The sequence below is a fragment of the Giraffa tippelskirchi genome, chromosome 6 (assembly GCF_054371585.1).
Source record: "Giraffa tippelskirchi isolate mGirTip1 chromosome 6, T2T-mGirTip1v1.2.pri, whole genome shotgun sequence".
Lineage (NCBI taxonomy): Eukaryota > Metazoa > Chordata > Mammalia > Artiodactyla > Giraffidae > Giraffa > Giraffa tippelskirchi.
In genome coordinates, this window is record NC_137280.1 from 22,272,008 (window position 1) to 22,296,417 (window position 24,410).

Below are 24,410 nucleotides of genomic sequence, written 5' to 3' on the forward strand. Positions count from 1 at the left end.
AAATACAAGCATACCTTACATTTTCTTCAAAGCCAGCCAGAGAATTTCAAATTTACTAATCCCAACATTCATAGTTAGAACCTGTTTTATAAGTTGCTAATCAGAGGCCATCCAATTATGTTGTGGATATTAGGATCCGCGTATTTCATTATTATGTATGTCCCAGGTTTACTCCTGTATTTCTTTGGACTGTGGGGATTAACATGTTGATATTTTCTGGCAAGGATGTGTCCTTAAGAGAATCCTGAGCAGGTATGAGTGGCAGTGATTTATCATTTTGTCATTGATTGTGAGACCCACAGTCTAAGCGGGGCCTGTCTGGGTCCATAAGAGGATGTGTGTGTATCTGAATCTCTCTAGGAGAGGGATGTGTGCCATGGATGGCAGTGGAAAGTGACCCTGTCTGTCCCTTCACTCGTTCAGAATTCTTTTTTTTTTTTTCATGTGGGGTGCCACATGTGTGGCACCATCGGATGAGCTGGCCCTGCCCAAGGTTATGCGCAATGACCCACCTGACCACGGCTTCCCTTGTTGTAACTGAGAACTAGACCCCTTTCACTTCTGTTTTTCATTTATTTATTCAGTCATTCGTTTATGGCTGTGCTGGGTCTTCTTTGCTGCCTGTGGACTTTCGCTAGTTGAGGTGAGGGGGGCTACTCTCTAGTTGCAGTGCCTTCTCTTGATGCAGAGACCAGGCTCTAGACGTGCAAGCTCAGTTGCTACAGCACTTGAGCTTAGTTGCCCTGGGGGATGCGAGATCTTCCCGGACCGTGGATTGAACTCGTGTCCTCTGCATTGGCAGACGGATTCCTAATCGCTGGGCCACCAGGGAAGTCCAATTAAGAATTCTTGAACATGTGGAAGTTTGAATCGCTAGAGATTTTTTCCTGCTCCAAATCTTTCAACCTAACTGATGAAAAGTATTTTTCAAGCTGAGAAAATCCTAGAGCTGGATGGAAAATGACCAACTACTAAGGGTGAGCAACCTGACAGCCCAACATGCAAATTGTTGAAAAACTTTTCTGATTTGTAATCCTTAAGTTTGGCTTTCGTTTGGGGAAAAACTGCTGCCAATAAAATTACACTGACTAAACTGTGATTGGGGTGCAGTCTCCTCCTGACAGGAAACAGATGTGAGAAGGATTCTGGATAGGGTCTTTTAAAAAAACATTTATTTTTGGCTGTGTTGGGTCTTTGTTGCGGTGCATGGGCTCAGTAGTTGCAATATGTGGGCTTAGGTGCCCCGAGGCATGTGGGAACTAAGTTCCCTGACCAGGGATCAAATCTGCACCCCCAGCACTGGAAGGTGGATTCTCAACTGCTGGACCACCAGGGAAGTCCATGGATAGGACTTTGACACCTGATAAGTGTGTACTGTTCAGTGCCAGAATCTTTGTCCAGGAGCCCTGCCCAGAGATCTGAGAGGTAAGAAAGGAGACCCAGTTTTCCCAGCCCCAAGGCTGCCTCTATTCAGAGGCATCTTGTGAAGATGATGGTGCCATGAACGTGAGAAATTTGGAGCCCCAAGACAATTTCTTCTGGGTTAAAAAAAATAAATAAGGGCCACTTTGGAAGACAGTTTGGCGGTTTCTTACAAAACATACTCTTACCATGTGTTCTAGCAATTGTATTCTTTTGTATTTATCCAAATGAGTTGGAAACTTATGTTCACACGAAAACCTGCACACAAATGTTTATAGCAGAATTCTACATAATTTCCGAAACTTGGAAGCAACCAAGATTCCCTGAGTAAGTGAATGGATAAATAAACTGTGGTACATCCAGATCATGAAATGTTACTCCACACTAAAGAGATTTGCTATCAAGTCATGGAAAGATTTAGAAGAACCTTAAATGCATATTACCAGGCAAGAGAAGCCAATCTGAAAAAAGCTTCCATATAGAATGATTCCAACTATATGATGTATTTCAAAAGGCAAAACTAGGCAGACAGTAAAAAGATCAATGATCATCAGGGTGGAAGGTAGGGGTGGGGTTGAGGGGGGATGATAGAAGATTTTAGGGCAGTGAAACCATTCTGTGTGATGTTATAAATGGTAGATGTATGTGATTATGCCTCTGTCAAAACCCATAGATGAAACAACAGCAAGATTGAACTGTAATAAATCTGTAGACCTCAGATAGAAATGATGTGTCGCTGCAGCTTTATTGCTTGTAACACATGTACCACTTTGTTGCTGAATGTAGACAGTTAGAGGGGCTAAGCATGTGTAAGGGCAAGAGGTATATGAGAAATCCCCGTACTTTCTGCTCAATTTTCCTGTAAACCTTAAACTACTTTAAAAATAGCCTGTCTTAAAGAAAGAAATAAGGTCAAGATTTAAACATGAATTGAGTGAGGACGTGTGTCTCACGGAGTCTGCAGCTCCAGGGTCCCATGCAGAGAGTGTTCAAACAGCCTCTGTTTAAACGCCAGGATCCTTCCACATTGTGTGTCTTGCTAACAGAGCAGAGCGTCGAAACCGTAAAGCAGGGGAGGTCATCCAGTGGTCATGGGACATACCCCTGTCTTCAACTTATTCTTCAGAGGCATTTTATGCCCGTGGGAATCTAATGAGAGGTTTAATAAACACCCTCAATCTATTAAAAAGTTTCTTTGCCATTGGTGGCTTTGGCCTTTTTGTGTGTTTCTAAAAACACTTCCTAAATTACTGCTTGTGGCTTAGAAGCATTTGGGGGTGTCCTATTTTTAAAGACAAAGGATTCACCCTGCATAGGATTTTTCTAGGAGGATAAGGGAGAGAATTTATATTCCCACCAAAGACCAAATGAAATATTCTGTGCCATGATTGCACATTTTTGGAATACTGAGGCTTTGGAGCAGTGTTTTCAGATGCCCTTAATCTTTCAGTAGTTGCCAATTGGCCAAAAAAAGAAAACAGCAGGAGGGCACATTTCTGTCCACTACTATTCATAAAGCTTCTGGATATTTTCCCTAGAGAAACTGATGATCCCTTGGCAGGTAGTAGATTACGAATCCATCATCCCGTCTTTATAGAGGAGAGTTCTCTGATTTACCAGATGAAGAAAATGTGATCACTCATGGAAGAGAGACTGACAGAGGTCAGGTGTTCCATGGTCAAGTTGAACAGCTTGGACTACTGTCCACTTATGGTGCTCTGGCGGCTGATGCAGTTTCCAAGAAAGACTGGCTTGTTTGTCTTGACATACTCATTTCAGAAGCAGATGAATAGACAGGGCAGCATAAATTTGGGGCAGGAGTGTTCAGATGTTTCTCCTGCTGCGCATTCTTTCGTCTCTCCTGGAAATTCAGCACATGCATTTATCCCATTAGTGGTAGGAAAAAAAAAGTCCTGATCACCTTCCAATTCATATGATGTCCTTCAGTGGGTTGGAGTGGTGCTGGGCATGTATTCTTCTCTGCTTAGGCTGTTTCATGTATTTAAGGGTCCTTGAAATCTGAAAACAGCCACCCTGGAAGCAGCTGAGCCCCTTTTCTTAGTGACTGCTTAGATACAGACTTCTAATTTAAGCAAACAAATATCCTAATCCAAGCTGCAGAACTCTGAAGGAGATCCTGGAAAATTCTACCTTCAATTTCATTTCTTTGTGGTGGTTTGTCATGATTTTACAAATGTAAGTTTAGGCTGAAAAAGAAAAGACACATATCTTTATCACGCCTAACATAGACATACAGATGTAGTAACAACAACATCCACAGACCTTAGTTAGAGCTTCAGAACCTTTTGACCCAGTGTTTTGTGTGAACTCTGTTACAATGGCATGAGTGTGGAGAAATGTTAGCAGTCTACCAGGAGGGAAGCTCTGGGGTAATTTTTCACGTAGGACCCGTTTCCCGACTGCAGAATGACATGGGGAATGAGTTGCAGAGATAATGCCTTTGTCTCCTGTCTTGGTAGGTCTCTGCCAACTACGTTTGGAGTTGAGCTGAGCCCTATGCTGAATTGTTTGACTTTAATGCCCTGCCTAGAGATTGAATTTTGTGTCTTCTCCTACTGCCTAAAATATTTTGAAATCTAATTCTCCATAAGGTAGCATTTGGAAGTGGAACATTTGGAAGGTGGTTAGGTCAGTGGTCCTCAACCTCCTGGGCCATGGACCAGTACCGGAACCTGCTAGGACCTGTTAGGACTGCACAGCAGGAGGCTGAGCTCAGGACTCCTGCTGATTCTGCATTATGATGAGTTATTTCATTTTATATATATATATAATTATTATATATCACAGTGTAATAATAATAGAGATAAAGTGCACAGTAAATGTAATGCTTTTGAATCATCCTGAAGCCATTCCCCCTACCCCAGTCCATGGAAAAATTGTCTTGCACGAAACTGGTTCCTGGTGCCAAAAGGTCATGAAGGTGGAGCCCTCATGATGAGATTAGTGCTCCTATAAAAGAGACCCTAAGAACTCCCACATCCTTCCCTTACATGAGGACACAGCAAGAAGATGGCTGTCTGTGAACAAGGGGGTGTGTTCTCACCAGACAGTGAATCTGCCATCACCTCGAAGTCTAGGCTTCCCAGACTCCAGAACTGTGGGAAATAAATTTGTGGTTTTTTATTAAGTCCCCCAGTTTATGGTACTCTTTTATAATAGCCTGAACCAAGAAAAGTCAGAAAAAGTAGAGTTTATTTATTGCAACAGCAGCAAGAGGCAGGTACACTGAAAAGTAATATAGAATAGAGAACGTGAAAGGTTTTTGGAATTTGGAGACCCAAGACTTGAATCCCAGCTTTAACCTTTAGTTGTTGCACAGTCTTGGGCAGGCTTTCATTTTTCATGTATATAAAATGGTTTCAGTAAGTATAAATGCAAGTAAAACATATATTTATTTAACATAGTTCCTGGCCTTTAGTGAGCATACAATGTATAGTGCAATGATAATTATAATACTGAGAATAGATTAACTCTGTTTTTAAATCAAAATCCAGTAAACTTTTCTAGCGTTTTTTACAAAGTTACAAAATCTGAAGAGTTGAGATGAGGGCCTAGACATCTGCATTGTAGACTGTAGAGACTGGACAGAAAATCACCCTTTGAGGTTGGGACTTTCTCTGACCTCTCTCAGCTTGTTCTCTGATTATATGGCTAAGATAGCTTTAGTCAATGCTGTGTGCAACTAAATTACTGATTCTGGACTCAGCCTTTCCCTGTTACTATACAATTTCCACTTAACACCAGAACCATTTCTCTGCTCCCCTACCCTGCCCCAAAACACCATACTTCAGGGAGTAGTCAGAGGGCTCGGAGGAAGATGGGATAATAAAGAGAATGATAGTTATACCGAAGTAGGACAAGTTTTTTGTGTAGAAGATGCAGCCTAATAAAAGGTGTTAAGTTTAGGAGTAGTATAATCATTTATAACCATACCTGGTTTTATCAAGCTTTGCAGACACTATATTTTTGTTTTTCAATGAACTGAAGGTTTGTGGTAACCCTGTGTTGTCAGATGAAGTTTAGCATTTTCTAACAACAAAGTACTTTTAATTAATGTATGTACATTTAATCACTGTATGTTTTTCTGAGGCATTAATGCTATTGCATTAATAGGCCACAGTATAGTGTAAACATAACTTGTATTGCACCAGGAAACCAGAAAACTCAAGTAGAACATCTTACTGTGGTATTTGTTTTATTGTGGTGGTCTGGAACAGAACTCGCCATATCTCTGAGATATGCCGATAATTTATGGTAAAGTTGCATTGACAAAACTGAAAAACGACTTCTGATTCATCTATATTTTACTGGAATAGTTTTTTCTAAACTCCCAACTTATGTCAGATGGTGCACAAGAAAGTAAAAACGAAAATTCAGCCTGGCATTTGCTGTGTTAACTGTTAGTTGTTTAGGGAATGGTGGGTATTTAAATATCCTGTTCACCTGTGAGATCAGGGAACAATGGGCATTCCTGTTCACTTGTGGGCAGTTCCAGCATCACGGAGAGAGCAGGACTAGGACTGAGCACAGATGAGTGAAATATGACTTTTCATAGAGCATTCAAGAAGAGAAGCAAACCTTCAGAGTCAGTGAATGTTATGAAGACAATCTCAGAGATTGGGAGTGTGGCCAAGAAATTGGAACGCTAGGTGAGATTTTTTTTCAGAAGTGGAACTTGAGAACAGAAGGGCGATTATATGAATCTGGGAAGATTTTGGGGATGTTGACTCAGGAACTGGGAGTTAAATAGACACCAAAGAATAGTGAGGAAGCCCTGGTGGTTCAGTGGTAAAGAATCTGCCTGCCAATGCAGGAGACACAGGAGATGAGGGCTCAGTCCTTGGGTCAGGATGATCCCCTCGGGAAGGAAAGGGCAAGTACTCCAGTATTCCTGCCTGGGAAATCCCATGGACAGAAGAGCCTGGCGGACTATAGACCATGGGCTCAGAGTCAGACACAACTTAGTGAGTAAATAACAACAAAGAATAGTGAACAGGAATCAGCCTGGGCTTGCCACTTCTTCAAATTAGAGAATAACTTAATGCTATCAGCCCCATATGAAAAGATTCCATGTTTCAGGGAATCTTCAATCAAAGGATATTTATAGGTGTAACTGTGAGGAAGGCAGGAAAAAAACGAGGCCAAAGGCAATGAAGAGAAGGCTTACCAGAGTGTTTTCAACTTAGTATTTCCCTAAATGCAATTTGCAAAGTATTATAAGTGAGAAACACCACCACCTAGGATTTTATTAAGCACTACTGTGTGCCAGGAACTGTGCTAAATATTTTACAGGTATCATCTCTTTCTCTTCCTAGCAACCTTATATAGATAGGTTTCTTTTATTGTTGATAAAAATTTCAGAGAAATAATATGCTAAGTGGAAGGGCTAGAATTCAAATCTAGAGGTGTTAACTACTCTATACTTTCTGAATTTGGCTAAAATATGTTCATCTGTGCTACATCAAAATAATCCTTCTTGAAGGAGTTTTTTTTTTTTTTTAATATTTATTTGGCTGCACAGATTCTCACCAGTGGCATGTGGGAACCTCAGCTGTAGCACACAGGATTTAGTTCCCTGCCCGGGGACTGAACCCAGTCCCCTTGCCCTGGGAGCATGGAGTCTTAGCCAGTGGACCTCCAAAGAAGTCCCTCTGAAGTAGTTTTCTTTTTTCTCTTCCACCTGTAACTCTAACTTAGAAGGAAGAGGAAGAGGCATATAAAGACACAAGCATATATTCACACTCTCTTTCTCTGCCTTCCATCTCCCTATTATTTATAAATTTATGTCTTGTGTTGCTGCTGTTGTTCATTTGCTAAGTCTATATAGTGCTAATGCAGCATCAATTGTTAAATATTATAAATACTGAGCTCCTATTCTGTCTTAAACATTTAGTAAGACAGGTGTGAAAGATTCAAGCATTTAGGAAACATTTTCCCTGGGCTCCAAGGAATCTATAATTCAGTTGGGGCCCATAAGACAAATGCCATAATAATGTGACAAAGGTCATATGCTATGCAGTTACATGCTATGCAGTCAGGCAAACAAAATAATACAGGAGTCCAAAAGAGGGAAATCACCTCCTTTGATAATGGGGGATGACTTCATGGGCAAGGGAGCTATTCAGATGGGCCTTCACAGAATCCTGTAAAATTAACTGACTTGAGTTTCAGGCTTTATCTCCATACCAGGAGTATCTAGCCTGTTGGTTAAGACACAGTAGGAGTCAATAAATGTTTTGTGTTAAGAGGATGAGCCAATGAATAATGTTTGTTGACCACTTAGCTCTTTTACTTTTGTGACAGATTTATGGCTACACATAAATCATTCCCTTTATACGACTGTTATATATTATTTAGAAGATAATTACATTTAATACCAAGCTTTTAAATCCAATCATCTTCTTATATTTGTGGTTAATGTAAGAGGCTCTCAAAAAAAGCTGGAAATGGAAAATAAAAAGCGACTTTGACTGGAAAAGAAACTCAAAGTGTTTTGAATTAGACTCATTCACTTGTGCATATCTGTATTTTTCCACAAGCAGAAGCTTGTAAAATCTTGTACACAAGCAGTTCTTATCCAACTGAAAGAGACTCAAAAACATTTCTTTCATCTTTGGGAGACCAGTGTATTTCTCTACTAATTACAAATAGCTTCGGTCTTCTAGTCTTTCCCTCCCAATGCAGTTGCAATACTTATCTATTTCTGTATAACAGAACACCCCCAAACTTACCAGCTTTAAATAACAGACATTTGTCATCTGAGTTTCTGTGGGTCAGGAAATTTGAGAACAGCTCAGCAGGGTGGTTCTGTGTTGGCACGTCTCATAACACTGCAGTCAAGACGGAGTCCTGGGCTGCAGTCATCTGAGAGCTAGTCTGAAGCGGGAGGATTTACTTGCAAGCTCTATCATGTGTTGATAGGAAGCTTCAGTTTATCACCAGCTGTTAGTTGGAGACCTTGGTTTCTTGCCACATGAACCTCTCTGTAGGGCAGCTCAAGACAAGGCAGCTGGCTTCCTTCAGAATGAGTAATACAAGAAAAAGAAAGAACAAGATGAAAGTCTGCCTTTTAATGACCTAGTCCCTGACGTCACACACCATTTACGGATGATGCAGCAATTAAAACTAGCTATTAATTGGCAGGCGAATGTGTGTGTGCAGCCCACCAGGCTCCTCTGTCCATGGGATTCTCCAGGCAAAGAACACTGGAGTGGGTTGCCATTTCCTCCTCCAGGGGACCTTCCCAGCCCAGGGATCAAATGCATGTCTCCTCTGTCTCCTTCATTGACAGATGGATTCTTTACCGTTGTGCCACCTGAGAAGACCATAATTGGTAGGACTAGAGTTCAAATCCATGTCTGTCTGACTCCACAGTCTCCCTGTAACCTAGAGCATGTGTAAATAAATGGCCAAGATGCCTGGTCCTTCAGTTGGACTCTCCCAATGAAGCTTTCTTCACAGTCACCACTGATCAATCCTGCTTCCAGGAAACAGTTGCATCTTCGGGTCATGGACTTGAACTAAAATCTTCCTTTTTGTGGTATGAGGAGTTGGCTTCCCAACTATTTCCTGTTTTGTGCATTCCTCTCCCTGACCAACCCCAATAATATAAAGTAAAAGAATGAGATAGCAGTAGTGGAATATGGACTAAAATTTATATTTTGGGAAGGCACAGACAGCTTTGCGGACTTAGAATACTTGATGAAAATCTTTGAGGGCTCAGTTTGATTCTATAAAATTCCCTCCACATTATGTGTTTGGACTTTGAGATTGAGATTAGTGTTTCACTTGATATTCAGTCCTACTGCCAAAATGAAATGATGACCTTCTTGTTTTAAAAACAAATCTGTAGAAATTACTGAGCCATGTAGAATTTCTACCTGTGTTAATAAATCAATGACCTAAAATCAGAGAAGGGGCCATGGTGTATACTTCATTTGATCTGCTGGCTGGTGAAGGCAGAGAATTAAGTTTATGAGATTGAAATTCACATTTTGCTTTCAATCAACTTTTTTTTCAAGTCTAGAGAAAATTTTTTCTCCCTCTCAAATTTTCCTCATGAGTAGATTTCAGAGTTGTCTATTCAATCCATTCTGTGACAAGCTGACAGGGAGGGAAGGCTTGACAGATATCAGCTCTTCTTTCCCTTTTCAATCCCTACAGACATATAAAAGCAATGCTATAAAATAAAACTATTTGTATGATAGCTTCAAATATGTACTTATATTCCTAGTTCTAAAGCATTAGTAGAATACCACCTAAATGAGCAAACGAAGCAGGAGCTATGATCAACTAATGCTCATCCAGTGATCTTGAATAAATTGAGATTTTCCTGGGCTAAATCAATAGATGAACATTACAGATGACATGCAGTTCAGAGAGCTGATAAGAAATTAGCCTCAGGGATTGAAATAGTATAATTATTAGACTTTCTCTAAAGTAAAACAATTACTCTATTTAAGAACATTGGAGATACCAAGGGAACATTTCATGAAAAGATATGCACAATAAAGGACAATCAATACTGAATATTCATTGGAATGACTGCTGCTGAAGCTGAAGCTCCAATGCTTTGGCCATCTGATGCAAAGGACTCACTGGAAAAGATCCTGATGCTGGGAAAGATTGAGGGCAAGAGGAGAAGAGGGTGACAAAGGATGAGATGGTTGGATGGCTCACTGACTCAGTGGACATGAGTTTGAGCAAACTCAGGGAGATAGTGAAGGACAGGGAAGTCTGGTGTGCTGCAGTTCATGAGGTCACAAAGAGTTGGACACGACCTAGTGACTGAACAACAACAACCCTATTCTCAGCTCTATGAAGGTATAAAAGAATTTGTCTTCTCAGGAAATGACTAAAAAACTCTAAAATTTTCTTTGGAAAGATTTAGAAAAGGCATTGATTAGGTATTGTTTTTCCTACAAATTTTCTGGCTCTGGTCCTCTTTAAATTTGTAATTTCTGAAGAAATGGACCAAAAGAGATTTTATCTGATATAACTGAATAATTGAAGCCAAAGGAGGATCCTTAATTAAATTATTTAAATAGTTCCTTAAATTTCTCTTGTCACTGAAACTAACATTGAAAAAAAAACAAAACACTCGACTGTTCATTGGGAATAGCATAGAGTCTCTGGGATACAAAAATATACAGTGTCAAAGATTTTGGACATTCAATCATTCATTCATTCATTTATTCATTCAATAATTTTCTGACTATCTACTATATACCAGGCAGCACTCTAGGTACTGCGGATTCAGCACTGAAAAAAAGCAAAAACAAAGTGAACACAACAAAGACAAAAGTCTCTGTTTTTTTGAAGCTGAATGTCTGGAATGCCAAAGGGAATAGGGGACATCTTGGTGAGCCCTTATAATATAACTTCAGTCTGTGTAGAGACATATGTGACCTTAATTTGTATTTTGGGTGTCTGTGAGTTTTTAATCCCATTGGGAGCAACCATGAATGAAGAATTGCTGTTGCCATTGATTAGAACAGATACATCATTGTCAATGGCCAAGAGTGTGTAAAATTGTGCAGAGAGGATTGATTATTGTCTTAGTCATCCTCCAGTATTAAGACAGTTGCTCAGGTTGGCCAGTTATGGTGACCTTTGGTGCCATCTTCTTTTTTTTTTCCTTTAAAAATGTATTTATTTATTTTGGTTGCACTGAGTCTTCATTGCTGAGTGTGGGCTTTCTCTAGGTGAGGCAAGCGGGGGCTGCTCTCTAGTTGCAGTTCTGGCTTGTCATTGCAGTGGCTTCTCGTGTTGCGGAGCACAGTCTCCAGGGGGCATGGACTTCTGTAGTGGCAGCATGTGGGCTCAGTATTTGCAGCTCCCCTGCTCTAGAGCACAGGCTCAATAGCTGTGGTGCATGGACTTAGTTGTCCTGAGGCATGTAGGATCTTCCCAGACCAGGGATCATACTGGCAGACCAATTCTTAACCACTGGACCACCTGGGAAGTTCCACATTTACTTCTTGAATTACTAGTTTTGTGTGTTTCATTTTTATGTAACAGCAACTCCTCCCTCTTCCCTTAGGGATTTGGTATCTTCTTTCCAAAATGGAAACACTGAAATAAACCATAACACTTAGCAGCACTAGATTTTTTAAATCCTATGGGCTTGTAATTTGTCCTGCCCCTTAGACATGGCAGCCCCATTGTATTCTGTATAGTTGACCACAACACAGCTTCATGTTGACTTGCAGAACACAGCATGTTCTGCAAACATAAGGCCAGGAAGCTGATCTATCTATAGGACCTTTGATCAAGGATGTCCAAGTTAGAGGATAGATAGCAGTGGCTCTCTGGGGAGCTCCATCACCCGTGCCATCTGTAAGGTGGATGAACTCACCTTCTGGGTCTCTCTCAATTGATTCCTGTGGACTTCCCAAGTGGTTAGTGGGTCTGAAGAGGAGTGACCGCCTCTGGTGCCATTGCACCTAAAAATGGAATAAGGATGGGAGAGCCGCTTCCTCTTATAGGTGGAATGTACCAGAGGGTCCAGGTTTGGCTCTATCTGTAAACACAGTTTCCATTTTAATAAGGAAGCCTCCGTGGCCATACAGAGGCTTCGGCCTTCTGCCCCCATGACCCAAGGCATAACGTCAGCTGGGCGTGGGGAGTCACAGGCTCAGAACTTGTGAGAGCCTCCGTTTTCAGAAGGGTTCAGTATGTGGACAGGATTTGCTGCTTTAATGGAGTTTAGCATGGGACCGAGGAGGGCCATTTCTTGCACCGAAAGCCCACGGGCAACTGTGGCCATCCTGCATAAGACAGCAACTGTAGGCAGCAAGAGAGGAGTTTGCTGAAGCATCAGTGGTGATAGAGTCTCTGGGAGCACCAATAAGAGCAGCTGCAGAAGAGCAATTTGAATAGATTCTCGAGTCAATTTTTGTTGGAAGACCACTCAGAGTGAGCCAGTTCCTAAGTAGCAACATGAATAAGCCTACCGTCAGTTACAGATTATGCTAGAATTGAGATTCAGTTCTGATTCAATCTGTGTCTTGGCCAAGACACGTAACCCAGGCCCACATGAAGGGGAGCCCTGTTCCTATACCGTGGCCCCGAAAGTCAGTTTTTGTCACTTAGTAGGTAGTGTGTATAACTGAGGCTTGGTGAAGTGAAGTGAAGTAGTAAAGTCTGGTGGGACTCTGCAAATGCAGCAGAGTGTAGGACAGCTCAAAATGCAAGCTTGCCAGAGGGCAGCAACACAACTCAAAGTCCACACTCGTTGACACACAGCAGCTCAGAGCACATGCTTGCCAGGGCCAGATGGTCTGGTAAGCAAACCAAATGCAAGAGAACGAAGAATCCCCACATGCGGTAGTAATTGCTAGATGGTCCGGTTTACAGCACCGATTGTATCGTGGTGGCCCTGTGGCAGGTGGGTCAACCCCTCATTCAGATTTGGTTCAGATGTTGAGAAGGATGATGTCACATGTGCCCCAAGAGGATAAGATAAGCTTTATTACTCAGAGTGTGGGATCATCCAGAATGGCTTAAACCAAAGGGGGCGAGTGGCTTTGGTTTTTATTGTATTTGGGGGTTGGGGCTGGGATGGGGTTGGGTTTGCGTGGTTTGAACTTCCCCTCTTTGCTAAAGGATTTTGTTTGGGCTTGTCTGGGTGTGGGGCCAGAGGGAGAGGAGGAGGGATGGGACTTGAAAGCAGTCAGGGGGTCTACCAGTGAAAATGAAGTCAGACTCTTTATTATGGTAGGTTCTACACAATTCTGTTTCTGTTGAAAGAATTAGAACTAACTTGAATACTCAAGGAGAGCACTGAGTAATAATTCTGTAGATCCATGCATCGGACTATTGTGAGGCTAGAAATGTTGTTAGGTGAGGAAATTAAGTTATGCTGTATGATTCTATTTTAGTGTATATCCAAACATACATACACACATATACTTGCTGTGCTGTGCTTAGTTGCTCAGTCGTGTCCGACTCTTTTCAACCCCACGGACTTTAGCCCACCAGGCTCCTCTGTCCATGGGGATTCTCCAGGCAAGAATACTGGAGTGGGTTGCCATGTGCTCCTCTGGGGATCTTCCCAATCCAGGGGTTGAACCCAGGTCTCCCACATTGCAGTCGGATTCTTTACTGTCTGAGCCACTAGGGAAGCCCAAGAATACTGGAGTGGGTAGCCTATCCCTTCTCCAGTGGATCTTCCTGACCCAGGAATTGAACTGGGGTCTCCTGCATGGCAGGCAGATTCTTTACCAGCTACCAGGGAAGCCCATGCACATATATACCCACATACATTTAGAAGGAAATACACCAAAATGTTCACAGTGTTAACTTATGTAAGATTACAATGGTTTTTATTCTGATTTTGTTTCTTTGGATTTTCCTTTAATGTATATTACATATTTTTTTTTAAATAAGATTTTGTGTGTGGAAGCAGTTCTCTGATGGAAATTTTGGTTTAATGTCATTTCTAGCCTTGGAGCCACACATAGAGTTGAGGTGAGAGTTGTTGCATGCAAGTTGCATGGTCCTTCTGCCTGTGTGTTTCCTCATTTTGTTCATCTAGTTTAAAAATGATCCAGATGGCTCAAAATGCTATGTTGTGTAAATAGCTTTGCTACATGGTCTGCTTAATTCTGATTTACCATGGTTCAGAACATCTTGAATTAGTTTTGTATTTATTTTGTAGCTTTGTAAACCCCCCCAAATTCAGAGGTAGATAAGATTATTCAGAATTACTATGGTAAATTATCTCCTCCACTTTTTCAGTGCCTTGGCTAAAAATGATAAGATCTTCATAATAAAATTTTTGAATTCTGATGATAGAGAATTTGGTCCATGATAATGATTACTTCATTGGTAAAGAGCATAATCTGTAGAAGACATGAATATTTCATAACACAAATGAAGGATAATAAATGAGGATAATTAAAAACTATCCTAAAGACTACGTAGACTTTGCATGTTTGAAAATAAAAACATTGCTGGGACTTCCCTGGTGGTCCACTGGTTAAGACTTTATGCTCCCAATGCAGGGGGCACGGGTATGATCCTTGATCAGGAAACTAAGATCCCATATGCCATAGGGTGTGACCTAAATTTTTTTTTTAATTTAAAAAAAATAAAAAGGAAAATAGCATTACTTTCTATTGAAAATGAGTTACTATGTTCAAATATAAAAAGGTCAATAAACATTTGTTAATGCTTCTTCATAATTACTGAAAAACTATATATTTAATGTCATTTTAGTAGGTCATGTGGAGAAGGCAATGGCACCCCACTCCAGTATTCTTGCCTGGGAAACCCCATGGACGGAGGAGCCTGGTAGGCTGCAGCCCATGGGGTCGCGAAGAGTTGGACACGACTGAGCGACTTCACTTTCACTTTTCATTTTCATGCACTGGAGAAGGAAATGGCAACCCACTCCAATATTCTTGCCTGGAGAATCCCAGGGACGAAGGAGCCTGGTGGGCTGCCGTCTATGGGGTCGCACAGAGTCGGACACGACTGAAGCGACTTAGCAGCAGCAGCAGCAGCAGTAGGTCATGTAAAATTATGAAGTCTTTATTGTGTGGCATTTAGTTTCATTATCAGAATATTAATTAAAGATATAACAAACAATGTCCAGTGGGTAATACTGTAGAATCTTCTAAATCTAAAAAGAGGATGGTTCGTTGAATTCAGAAAAAGAATTTTGGCAATAACTGCATGTATTCTAATTATTTTAAAATTGATAACTAGCCTGATAATTTTCAAATTGATAACTAGCCTGATGATTAATTGATAATTAATGCATATGTACCATTTAAGCACTCTAATCCAGAAATCAGAAAACCTATTCTCCAACTGCCAAATAGAAAGAGTTTGTATAACATAGTTTCCGGAGAGGTAGATATTGTGAGACTGGAAGAAAGTACATTCAATACTTGGCTATTGCTTCGCTGTGCCACACAGCCAGAGTCTGTTACCCATAATGTTCATTTATTCCTTGCTTTTAAAAATTCATTACAATAACAACTCATATTGAGCATCTCTTTTGTGCCAGCCTTGAATTAGAGTCAAGTTATTTTCCCTGAGGAAATGTATACCCATTTATATAATTTCAGCCTTATTACAAGTCTTCAGAAGAAATTTCTGTAGTTGACTGAATGGCAGAGGCCCCCCTCCACTGCATTGTCTCAGTCTCTCATAGCTGAGATGTGGGTAACTTGGCCCTTTGAATGGGAAGAGTATGTCCTGATAGAGCAAAGACCATAGGAAAAAAAAAAAAAACGTATGCTTGTGACTGATGGAAGCAGTGGGGACAGAAGCAGAAGTCTATTTTCCAGAGGGAGCATGACATCCCCGAGGCAAGACATGTCTTCTGCTGGTGGTGGTGGCTGTGGAGGTCAGCCTCTGAGCCCTGTTCTCTGGTCTTCCCTGAGATCCTGTGAAAGTGAAAGGTGAACGTGTTAGTTGCTAAGTCATGTCCGACTCTTTGCGGCCCTATGGACTGTGGCTTGCTAGGCACCTCTGTCCATGGAATTCTCTAGGCAAGAATACTGGAGTGAGTTGCCATGCCCTTCTCCAGGGGATCTTCCCGACCCAGGGATCGAACCCGGGTCTTCTACATTGCAGGCGGTTTCTTTACCGTCTGAGCCACCAGGGAAGCCACGAGATCCTGTGCACCACCCTTTAACAGCCTTATAACAGCCAATAAATAAGTCTTGTGATTTTTGTTTTTGGCTAAAATCAGCTAGATGCAAGTGTCTGTTGCTTGAATCTAAGAATCTAAGTCATTTAATATTATTAATCTTTTCCAAGGAGAAAATAAAATCAGAAAAATTTAACTAAGATCTGCTTGTTGAAAGCCCATGCTTTTTTTTAATATGTCCTGCTGCAGAGATGTCTTCTCTTGCCAGCAAAGCTGCTTCTGGGTCCAATTTTCCAACCTGCTGGAAAATCGCTCAAGGCTTACTATAGCCTACGTGCTCTTCTGCAGTGGCGTCTCTAATGAGGGCTGGAATAGACTTTATCATCTTAACTTGGGTTTTGTCTATGGTGCTGAAAATAGGCTTCAGTTCATTCAGTGTAGTGGGAAAAACAGTCCAAAAACAGGCTGTAGAAATAAAGCGCAGCATCATGGAAGAGGCTAAGTTGATTTATTGCATACTTTAGTTTTCAAGTCATTGTTTAGCTATTAAGTATAAAACAGCAGTTTTTTTAAAGTAAAACCTGGTCATCCTCTGTTAGAGAGGGCAAGGCTGCTTGAAGTGGGCTGGGGTAACACAGCTCATTCCACACACTCCTGCTGTTATGTAGAACATGCTCTTAAGATTTATGTTTGTCTTGAAGTTAATTAGCCCAATGTAAACCTTATGTGCTTTTGATTAATGGGTTTCGCACTGGCAGGCCCTGATAAAAACGCATGATCTAATGCTGACAAAGAAATGGGACGACCTGGGCTGGTGGAGTTGGGGAGGGCTGATGGGTCTGAAGAAGGAGTGGACGGGAGGTCTTGCCGTAAGATGGCACTCCATTCTCTTCGTTTTCTGTTGTATCCAAACAAAAACCTGAGTACATATTACAGTCTCAGAGGAAAAATTTGTGTTTCACAATCCAAGTTGTGATTTGATGATGTATCATGTTTCATGTCTGAACTCATTTCTGATAGTTACAATATAGTTTTCTTTTTTTAAAAAAAGCTTCTCAGGGTGTGTTTTGTGAAACTCCAATGGTTGTTATGTCTTGTTTTGTGTACCAGTGCCCTTCTTGAGTAAAAGCTCAGTTTTTTCAGATTCCATTCTTAACCCTTCTCCTTCCCAAATTAACTACTTGGCCCTTGGCTGGTCCGAGATGGTGGGGGTGGTAGGGAAGGCTTCACATCATTATCCAAGTCCCAGAGTTCTTTTCTGGGTCCTTGTTGAGCTCAGCTTCATGGTGACTGTTGTCTATGATGTCAATGCTCAGCTTGCTGGCTCCACTGTAAAGGCTGTGCTGGTTTTTCTCTCACCCCTGAGCTTCCTCTCCTTTCTCTGCTCTGCCCTCTCTTTCCCTGTCTTTCCCTCCTAAGTCCTTCTGCCCAGAAGGAACCAATCAAGGCCTGTCTTCCCTCCACAGTGCACAGAAAAACCTTTGCATAGCCTCTGTATCATATGAGGGCAACTGGCAGAAGTTTAAGAAGGCTGAATGCAGGCTCTGCTGCTCCTCCACTGAGCCATTACATGGAGTCTACGGTTGGGTGGCCACTCCATGTGGGTCTCTTGCCTCAGGGCAAGATGGGACTCCAAGCAAACCACCTCCCCCCCCACCACACACACACTTTCAGTTTTCTCCTCAACCTATCAACTATGCCTCCAGCCTCAAGCTAAGATTTCAATTTCAAGTGGGAGGAAGTTATGACCTAAGGTTTTGGCTCCTCACCTCTGAATCTTTTCCTCTGTCTGTAATCTTCTAGGCTTGGAAGAGACTTCCTTCTCTTTCTCAGTGATACCTGTCCTCTGTCACCTTCTCTGGGCCATAATAGTTGGTCAAACTGCAACAAAAGAAGTTGGCTTATTTTAACAGCAGTTCCAGAAATTTTATAGAGCTTAAAATTCCATGTGTATGTATACATTTAGTTCTACTGTAATCATATATATATATATATATATATATAATATATATATATATATGTTGGGAAGATCCCCTGGAGAAGGAAATGGCAACCCACTGCAGTATTCTTGCCTGGAAAATCCCATGGACAGAAGAGCCTGGTAGGCTACAGTCCATGGGGTTGCAAAGAGTCGGACACAACTGAGCGACTTTTCACCATCATATATATATGCACAATAGTTTCCTCCACCTTGTGGTTATAACTTAATAACACATCATGCATACTCTTCTTTGGGGGAAGTATGTGTATTTACACACTTTAAAAAATGTGTTTTAAAAGGATATTACTAAAGCCACAGTTCCTTGCCTTTCTTTTTCCTATCCCAGTCCCATTCCCCAGAGGGAATTTCTGTTTACCTTTTTCTGACCATTATCTCTGTATCACTAGACAGTATATCATTGTGAGGAGGTAAGCTGCCAGCCTACAGGGCACTCCTCCACTCCACCTGAAGGTGAGTCCAGAAGTTACTGGCTGAGGCATCACTTGCATTTGCTACACACTGTCTCTATGTGGAGTTAGAACCATACACTTCTTTTTGAGAATCCATCACATGCTAAATGCATGGGTATGATTAAATTTACTACAGCATTTGAATTAAGCATGCCCAATTATTTGCAGATGTCTTAAAATGTCCAGACCACAATATTTATAATAAAGATGACATATCTGTAATCGGTATGTGTTACTGATAAATTGAATGCATCTCTCTTGGGGTGGGATCAAAGCTTTGTCTCCCGATGCCCCTTTTGACTTTATTCAGTAGAGGGAAGACTTTCCTCAGTTATGCAATAGAGCTATTGAAGTAATAGACCATCCTGGAGTCAATTTATGTCACAGAACAGTCACAAATGAAAAAATGAGAAGCATCTTATCCAAGCTCTTAACACTTCAGTCTTTATTCAAAGACATGTCTTCTCACCTTCTCCCAGCTAAGACCCAGCGGGTATAATGATAACCTACAATCTTTCTTCCTTATTCTATCCTCCATGGGATGTTTTCTACCCTATTAGTGATAAGGCATGGGAAGAGAGGAAATAGGATACAGATGTTGGCTGGATGGCTTTCTGCCCTCTGAACTTGGCATGGTTAAAGCCTACTTTTTCCTCTTGTGGTTCCTTTTTGAGAATCCCAAATGGGGAACCTCTGACTTGCTGTTCCCTTTAACCCAGAAGACTGATTATCTGTCTACTCTGACTAGTGACTTGAGCCTCCTTCTCCAGCCTGTTGGAACTTGCTTCCATCTCTAGCTTCTTGTATCTTCTAGTTTTCTCTCTGAAAAGAACATTCTCCAGCTCACTACCAAACGTTCCTCCCTCTTCTGTTCCCACCAGCACCTTGGTTAACTATGTTTCCAACCTCAGGGGTCACAGATTAAGTTCTCTGTGGAGCCTAATTAGAGTTCCTCCCCATCAGAGCTTGAGGTAAGAGGTCAGGTTCCACAGTTTCCAGCGTTTTGGGGCACTCTCTAAAACCCCTCTTCACACAATGATCTCCTTGTATCATATCTTCTTTCCACTCTGGCCTCCTTGATGTTCTTCATCTGGCCAAGGTGTCCAAAGGGTCACGAGCAAGGTTTTGACTCTTATAAGTTCTGTACTTTTGTCTGGCATTTCCTTTTGTAAATTTTTAAAATCTTTGTCATCTATTTAAAGATGTAAAGATAACACCTTGTCATACTTTTTCCATTCATGCCATCAATCCTTTCTTAAACAGTGAGTTAATTATAGTTCACTAGCTTGTAGTTTTAGATACATGTCTCTATTCATCTCTTGTCCTCTTTTCCTTTATCTGTATTATTTAGGACTCTTTGCTTTCTAACTAAGAGAAACTACCTAAAGTTGACTTATGCAGCTGTTCATGATGACAACTCTTTCAAGGAAGTGAAATGCATGAATACTGTCTAGCCTTAGAGTGGGTTTAAGCCAGGAAGAGGGTGATAGGGAGCCTAGGGAATATTCTTTTTCTATTCTATTTACATACACACATCAATTTTTTCTCTCTTTCTGTAGACAGGCTGGCTAGCTCTGTTATCAGCAACCGTGGTGGGAAGAAATAATGATGCTCAAGTTCCTATGCTATCGTGCTAGTTACAAAGAGAGACTACATCTCTTCTTTCTAGGAAATTGATCCTGATTGGCCCATCATTGGTCAAGTGTTCATTTCTTATTCCCATAAAGAGGGATGGTAATAAAATAATAGAAACACTGTTACTACTGTAACCCAACACTCTAGATTGGGTTTGGTGAACAGCAAATACATGAAAGTTGGCCCTTATAACACCTATAGCGTAAAAGACCTTCTAGAACCAACAACAACAAATGTCCTTTTCATCACAGGGGACTGGAATGCAAAAGTAGGAAGTCAAGAGATAGGACCTGGAGTAGCAGGCAAGTTTGGCCTTGGAGTACAAAATGAAGACGGACAAAGTTTTGCCAAGAGAACATGCTGGTCATAGCAAACACCCTCTTCCGACAACACAAGAGATGACTCTACACATGGGTGTCACCAGATGGTCAATACCGAAATCAGATTGATTATATTCTTTGCAGCAGAAAATGGAGAAGCTCTATACAGTCAGCCAAAACAAGACTGGGAGTTGACTGACTGTGGCTCAGATCATGAACTCCTTATTGCAGAATTCAGGCTTAAACTGAAGAAAGTAGGGAAAAATATTAGGCCATTCAGGTATGATATAAATCAAATCTCTTACAATTATACAGTGGAAGTGACAAATTCAAAGGATTAGATCTGATAGAGTGCCTGCAGAAGTATGGATGGAGGTTCATAAAATTGTACAGGAGGCAGTGATTAAAACAATCTCCAAGAAAAAGAAATGCAAAGAAGTAAAATTGTTGTCTGAGGAAGCCTTATAAATAGCTGAGAAAAGAAGAGAAGTGAAAGGCAAAGGAGAAAAAGAAGATATACCCATCTGAATGCAGAGTGCCAAAGAATAGCAAGGAGAGATAAGAAAGCCTTCCTATGTGAACAGTGCAAAGAAACAGAGGAAAACAACAGAATGGGAAAGACTAGAGGTCTCTTCAAGAAAATTAGATATACCAAGGGAACATTTCATGCAAAGATGGGCACAATAAAGGACAGAAATTGTATGGACCTAACAGATGCAGAAGATATTAAGAGGTGGAAAGAATACACAGAAGAACTATACAAAAAAGATTTTAATGACCTGGATAACAATGATGGTGTGATCACTCACCTAGAGCCAGACTAGGGACTGTAGAGTCAAGAAGACCTTAGGAAGAATCACTACAAACAAAGGTAGTGGAGGTGATGGAATTCCAGCTGAACTATTTCAAATCCTCAAAGACGATGCTGTTAAGTGCTACACTCAATATGCCATCAATTTTGGAAAACTCAGCAGTGGCTGAATTTCAGCAAGCTCCACGAGATGGTGAAGGACAGGGAAGCCTGGCATGTTGCAGTCCATGGGGTCGAAAAGGGTCAAACACGACTGAGCAACTGAACAGCACCAACAGTAACATCTATGATGATTTTTAATTGTTGAATTAGCTGCCATAACTGTCACTGTAATTACTGAATATCTTTTTAATATTAGTTCTATGGCTGATATAGCAAATTATTTGGTTGCTTAAAACAATGCAAATTTATTACCTTGGGTTCTGTAGGTCAGAAGTCTGAAATGGGACTCACGGGGCTAAAATCAAAGTATTTGCATGGCTGCATTCCTTCTTGGGAGGCTCTAGGGGAGAATCAGTTTCCCTGCCATTTCCTATGTTTAGAGGCTGCGCACATTCCCTAGTTATGGCTCCTTTTCATCTTCAAAGACAGAAGTGGCTCGTTGAGCCCCTTTCAGGCTGCATCACACTGAAACTCACTCTCTCACTTTTAAGAACCTTTAAGATTACATTGGGTCCACTTGCATCACACAGGAGAATTGCCCCATTTCAAGATCCTGAACTTAATCACACGTGCACAGCTTCTTTGAGTTGTTATATGAGGTAACAGGATCACGGGTTCAGAGAACTGGAATGCAGATATCTTTGTGGGATCATTATTCCGCCTACCACAACCTTCATTGTTTACCGTTTCCCCTGACTTCTCTGTATATGTTGTACTTGATCTTACACTTAATGTTTCTTCTTTTTCCTTCCTCTCCTAGTGGCTAAATTTTCTTTAGCTGGTCGCCTGAAGCTTACACAGACAAAAATGACATTCTAGCACTTTATTTAGTCTACTCTGCCACTCACTTTATTGATGCTACAGGAGGTTACTATTTATTAGATGGACTCATAGGTGAAAATTACGTATCAAATATATCTTGAGAATATATACTCTTGCAAGTTGATGAGATTTCTAAAGGAGCAGAAAGCTAATGACATAAATGGATAATTTGTTGTTGTTCAGTTGCTAAGTCACGTCTGACTCCTTGCAACCCCATGGACCACAGCATGCCAGGCTCCCCTGTCCTCCACTGTCTCCCAGTTGGCTCAGATTCTTGTCCATTGAGTTGGTGATGTTAACTAATCATCTCATTTTCTGACACCCCCCATTACCTTTTGCCTTCAATCTTTCTCAGCATCAGGGTCTCTTCCAGTGAGTTGGCTCAGTGCATCAACTGGCCAAAGTATTGGAGCTTCAGCATCATTCCTTCCAATGAATATTTAGGGTTGATTTCCTTTAGGATTGACTGGTTTCATCTTCTTACAGTCGAAGCGACTCTCAAGAGTCTTCTCCAGCACCACAGTTTGAAAGCATCAATTCTTCAGCCCTGAGCCTTCATTATGATCCAACTCTCACATCCATACATGACTACTGAAAAAACCATAGCTTTGACTAGACGGGCCTTTGTCAGCAAAGTGATGTCTCTGCTTTATAATATGCTGTCTAGGTTTGTCATAGCTTTTCTTCCAAGGAGCAAGTGTCTGTTAATTTCATGGCTGCATCACTGTCCATGGTGATTTTGGAGTCCAGAGAAAGATCTGTCACTGCTTCCACTTTTTCCCCATCTATTTGCCTGAAGTGATGGGACCAGATGCCATGATCTTAGTTTTTTGAATGAAACTAAAATCTTAGTTTTTTGAATTTCAAGCCAGATTTTTCACTATCCTATTTTGCCCTCATCAAGAGGTTCTTTAGTTCTTCACTTTCTGCCATTAGTGTGGTATCACCTGCACATTTGATGTTGATATTTCTCCCAGCAATCTTGATTCCAGCTTGTGATTGATCCAACCCAGTACTTCACATAATGTACTCCACATAGAAGTTAAATAAGCAGGGTGACAATATACAGGCTAGTCATACTCCTTTCTGAATTTTGAACCAGTCCATTGTTCCATGTCTGGTTCTAACTGTTGCTTCTTGACCCACATACAGGTTTCTCAGAAGACAGGTAAGGTGGTCTGGTATTTCCATCTCTTTAAGAGTTTTCCATGGTTTGCTGTGATCCACACAGTCAAAAGCTTTTAGCATAGTGAATGAACCAGAAGTAGATGTTTTGTCTGGAATTCCCTTGCTTTTTCCATGAACCAGTGAATGTTGGCAATTTAATCTCTGGTTCCTCTGTCTTTTCTAAACCCAGATGGTACATCTGGAAGTTCTTGGTTCACACACTATTGGCGTCTAGCTTGAAGGATTTTGAGTATAACCTTGCTAGCTTGTGCAATGAGTGTAACTGTGTGGTGGTTTGAACATTTCTTGGCATTGGCCTTCTTTGGGATTGGAATGAAACCTGTCCGTTTCCAGTCCTGTGATCACTGCTGAGTTTTCCAAATTTGCTGGCATATTGAGTGTAGCACTTTAAACAACATCATCTTTTAGAATTTGAAATAGCTCAGCTGGAATTCCATCACCTCCACTAGCTTGGTTCATTGTAAATGCTTCCTAAGGCCCATTTAACCTCTCTCCAGGATGTCCAGCTCTAGGTGAGTGATCACACCATCATGGTTATCCAGGTCATTAAGACATTTTTTGTACAGTTCTTGTGTGTATTCTTGCACCTCTTCTTAATCTCTTATTCTTGTTAGGTCCCTGCCTTTTCTGTCCTCTATTGTGCCCTTCTTTGCATGAAATGTTCCCTTGATATCTCCAATTTTCTTGAAGAGATTTCTAGTCTTTCCCATTGTATTGTTTTCCTCTATTTCTTTGCACTGTTCATTTAAGAAGGTCTTCTTATCTATCCTTGCTATTCTCTGGAACTCTGCATTCAGTAGGGTGTATTTTCCCTTTCCCCCTTGTCTTTCACTTAGACAGAGTGCCTGAAGAACTATGGACAGAGGTTCATAACACTGTACAAGAGGCAGTGACAAAAACATCCCAAAGAAAAAGAAATGCAAGAAGGCAAAGTCATTTCTGGGGAGGCTTTCCAAATAACTGAGGAATTAAA

General features: G+C 41.1%; 1 protein-coding gene across 4 annotated transcripts in view; it reads right to left on the reverse strand.

Moving 5' to 3' along the window:
• Positions 1–2,148: 2,148 nt before the first annotated feature.
• ANGPT1 (angiopoietin 1) overlaps positions 2,149–24,410 on the reverse strand; it is a 797,336-nt gene continuing 775,074 nt past the window's right edge. For 2 of the 4 annotated variants that reach the window (XR_014056677.1, XR_014056676.1), the window contains 3 exons: positions 17,818–17,929; positions 8,175–8,460; positions 2,149–3,629 (listed from right to left, as the gene is read on the reverse strand). The gene's annotated coding sequence lies outside the window, so the exon portion shown is untranslated. Of the gene's footprint in view, positions 3,630–8,174; positions 8,461–15,376; positions 15,843–17,817; positions 17,930–24,410 lie in introns of those variants that run through there. The other 2 variants (XR_014056675.1, XR_014056678.1) reach the window with 1 other exon arrangement.